Below are 4067 nucleotides of genomic sequence, written 5' to 3'. Positions count from 1 at the left end.
TGTGTGAGAGCATACACACACACACATACATACACACACACACACACACTCACTTACTGACACACACACATACTGATTACTACATATTTCATAGCATCACACAAACAATTGGGAAATCTAAATTACATCTGCAGAATTCCTTCCCCTTTGCACATAAGGTAACCTAATGATGGGAGTGATACTCCATGTATTCATCTATCCCGTGAGCGGATGAGAGGGTGTGGACCCTTCAGAGCTCTTGGATTCTGCCTACCAGCAACACTTAAGAAAACATCCTGATGAATATTAATTCTAGAAAACTTAGGATCCACCTAAAGCTTCACATTAACTTATTATTCTCAAAGAAAAACTTTTCAAAGTCTCACTACTCAGATAAACCAGCAGCATGAATAGCACTTGTGAGAAATACAGACCGTCAGACCTGGGTAACAGGGACCCTCTGCATGTCAATAAGACCCCGGGTGATGTGAGAAGCATCACTCACAGGTAGCCACTAGACACACAACCTCTTCTTATCCCCACTTTGGTGGGAGGTAGGATGGAGGGCAGAGAGGACACTGGCACCCCACTGCAGAGACATAGCACTGAGGGGGACTGGATGGTCAGGTCACCCAACTGCCTCAGTTTACAGAAGGGGCAACTTGGAGAGAAGACCCCACACATTGGAAGCAGAACTGGTAGTAGCAGGGTAGAGGAAGCCTGGTGGGCTGGGGCTCTGAGTAAAGGAAAGGTCTTCAAAGAGGGATACAATTTAAGAGTGAGAAGAGCAGTCATATAGTACCTACTTTGTATAAAGCTCTTTTCTAAGTGTTATTTGGATTCAGTGACTCTCCCCACCATTATCGTCAAGATAATTGCACTAAAAACTGGAACAGGTCAAGGCTGCCTACTTTCCTCACCTCTTTTAACACAGTTCTGGAAGTCTTAGCCAATGCAATCAGGAGAGCAAAATAAAAGGCATTCAAATAGCAAAAGAATAAGCTAAACTGTCTCTATTTGTAGACTATATGATTATATACTTAGAAAACCCAAAGAAATCCAAGGAAAATAAACTTCCTAGAAGTAATCAATTAATTTTGTAAAGTATCAGGATACAAAATCAATATGCAAAAATCGATAGCACTTTTATACACCAATAATGAAAGGACTGAGACAGGATTGAAGAAAACGATTCTTCACACACACACACACACACACACACACACACACGCAAACTAGGAATAAGTCAAGGGAAACTATGAAACACTGAAAAAAGAAATGGAGTATAAGAAAAAGAAATGAAAAGCTACCCCATGTTCTTGGATTGGAAGAATCAATATAACCAAAATGTCAGTACTATTCTAATTAATTTACATATTCAGTGCAATTCCCTTCAAATTACTAGGAACATTCTTCACAGAAATAGAAAAAAAAAAAACAGTCATACAATTTGTCTGGAATCATAAAAGACACTGTATCACTGGGACCAGCAGTTAGAGTAATGGCCATGTGGCTGAACTTCCATTTAGCCGACCACGGTTCAAGTCCCGGACCCAATGGCTTAAACTCATGCTAGGCGTGTGTGCGTGCGTGCCCAAGATCCTGAGAGGAGAATGGAGGAGAAGGGATTGTGGCGTGGCCATCCCCCTGGGGGTGATTTCTTGCTTTCTGTCTCCCTCTCTCTCTCTGTCTTTCTGGTGAGCGCACACGCCCTATAGCAAAAACCTCTCCCAACAAAAAGACACTGTATCACCAAGGCAATACCATGCAAAAAGAAAAAGTAGGAAGCACCTCACTACCTAACCTCAAAATATATTAAAATGGTGATAATCAAAACAGCATGGTACTGGCATAAAAACTGATGCACAAACAATGGAACAGAATAGAGAATCCAGAAGTAAACCCCAAATAATTCAGACAACTGATCAATTATTTGACAATGGGTACAAGACAACAGAGTGGCAAAAGAAAGGGTGCTGGGAGAATTGGATATCCAGCTGCAGGAAAATGAAACTGCATCCTCTCACCGTTAACAAAAATCAACTCAAAATGGATCAAAGATCTAAAAGTAAAGACTCAAACTATACAACTTCTGGTAGAAAACTTAGGGAAAACTCTTAATTGAAGCTGGCAAAGATTTCTTAAATAAGACCCCTAGAGTAAAGACTATAATCCCAAAAATAAACGAACAGGATTACATCAAGCTAATAAGCTTCTGCATAGCAAAGCAAAACAACAATCAGAGTGAAGAGACACCCCCTCAGAATGGGGTAAAATAGTTGCAAACTGTACCTCAGACAAGGGATTGATAACCAGAATATACAGGGAACTCAAGCAGCTCACTCATTTAAAAAACTAACAATCCAATTAAAAAATAGGCAAATAAACTGAACAGAAAACTGTCCAACAAAGACATATGAATAACTAAAATGCATATGAAAAAATGTTCAACCATATCACAAGGATATCCTAAGGGAAATGCAAATTGAAACTACATCAAGATATCATTTAGCCCATGCAGAATGACTATGATTAAAAAAGAAAGAAAGAAAGAAAGAAAAGAAAAGAAGAACAAGTGCTGACAAGGATGGTGTAATGCCCTCTTACACTATTGATGGGAATGTAAACTACTAAAACCACTGTGGAACACAATACGGAGATTCAAAAACAAACAAACAAACAAACAAAAACAAAAAAAAACAAAACCCACTACGAATAGAATGACCATACAACTCAGTAATAAAGGACAGGAAAACACTCAGTAGGAAAGACACTTGCACATATATGTTCATTGCAGCTTCATTCACCATTGCTAAGACCTGGAATCAAAGTGCCCAGAAACTGATGACCGGATTGAAAAAAGTATGGGAAGTATGGCACAAATATACTATAAAATACTTTTCAGCCATAAGGAACAATGAGACCCTATCCTTTGATTTAAAGTAGTTGAATATAGAAGACTTAATGCTACATGAAGTAAGCTTTCTATATGTCTGAAGGACATACACTGTATATCCCCACTCAATGTCTGCACTCTATGGCAGAAATTGAAAGACCTAAAGGTGTAATAGTAGGAAGGGTAAGTGTAAGTACCAGTGACTATTAGGGAAGGCAGTGGATGATAGAGGGTAAATGGGAGGGGCAAAGGGAGGGAATACTTAACAGAAAAAATAACATAAAGTTCTCTGTTGAAAGTGATGTATGTGGTAACATTCTTCATTTGATCGTCACGTATTACATTCACGTGTTGAACCATGTTGTGCTCTATAAAGATCTATAATGATGGAATGCACATAAAAATTTTTGTAAAGATATTTGCAGATGGGGAGCCTGAGACCCTGGGAGGAAAAACGTTTAACACCACATAGCTAATAGAAGACTAAGCTGGACTTTGAACCCAGGCCACATAGCCTCAGGGACACACACTGTACCAATTTATTATACTGTGCTTCCTCTCAGAAATAATCAGGAGTGCTGGCACTAAAAGCTCAGACATTGGAGAAGTTATGCTCACTTTAAAATATCAGCATTCCACACTAGAAAATCCCAGAAGCCTCCCGAGGGAGAAAGTCGCTATGTGTCATATACATCTCACACTTGCAGCTGAGAGGCCATGACACTCGACTTCCACCTGTCGGATTCCACATTGCTTTCGTCTTTCTTTTTCATTTTTATTTTTCCCTGTTGTTTGAAATTGCAGAAGGTCCTGAAAAACCCTCTGATCCAGCCTCCCTCCCCCTTTTTTTTCACATATGGAGAAACTGAGGCTAGAAAGATCAAGGAATGCTTACACACAGGTGAAGAAGGTTGCAGATGAGGAAGGTCACCCAAAGGGTCACCCTTAGGTCCAGAGACTTCCACAGGGTTGCTTGAGGTTCTAGCTAGACAGGGACCCAGGTGTCCCGACTTGGAGATCTTCCTCTCTTTCCTTTTCCCTCTCGTTTTCCTTCTCTCTCCTTCTTCCTTTCTCCCTCCTTTTCTCTCTCTCCCCTCTCTTTCCTCTCCCTCTTTCTCTCCACTCACTCCCATCTCCCTCTTACTCCCTCTGCCTCTCTCTCCTTCCCTTCCTCTTTTTCCCTCTCCCTCTT

At 40.4% G+C, this 4067-nt stretch overlaps 1 protein-coding gene across 5 annotated transcripts in view; it reads right to left on the bottom strand.

Annotated features, from left to right (window-relative positions):
• IL1R2 (interleukin 1 receptor type 2) overlaps positions 1–4067 on the bottom strand; it is a 59878-nt gene that overhangs the window by 53093 nt on the left and 2718 nt on the right. The window contains exon 2 of one of the 5 annotated variants that reach the window (XM_027767529.1): positions 3771–3860. The exons of 2 other annotated variants lie outside the window; for them this stretch is intronic. The gene's annotated coding sequence lies outside the window, so the exon portion shown is untranslated. Of the gene's footprint in view, positions 1–3770; positions 3971–4067 lie in introns of those variants that run through there. 2 more of the 5 variants (XM_027767530.1, XM_027767528.1) reach the window with 2 other exon arrangements.

Source organism: Tupaia chinensis, unplaced genomic scaffold, assembly GCF_000334495.1.
Source record: "Tupaia chinensis unplaced genomic scaffold, TupChi_1.0 Scaffold144276_1, whole genome shotgun sequence".
NCBI classification, from domain to species: domain Eukaryota; kingdom Metazoa; phylum Chordata; class Mammalia; order Scandentia; family Tupaiidae; genus Tupaia; species Tupaia belangeri.
The sequence above is the reverse complement of the archived record's forward strand: the minus strand, read 5'-3'. Positions and strand labels throughout refer to the sequence as shown.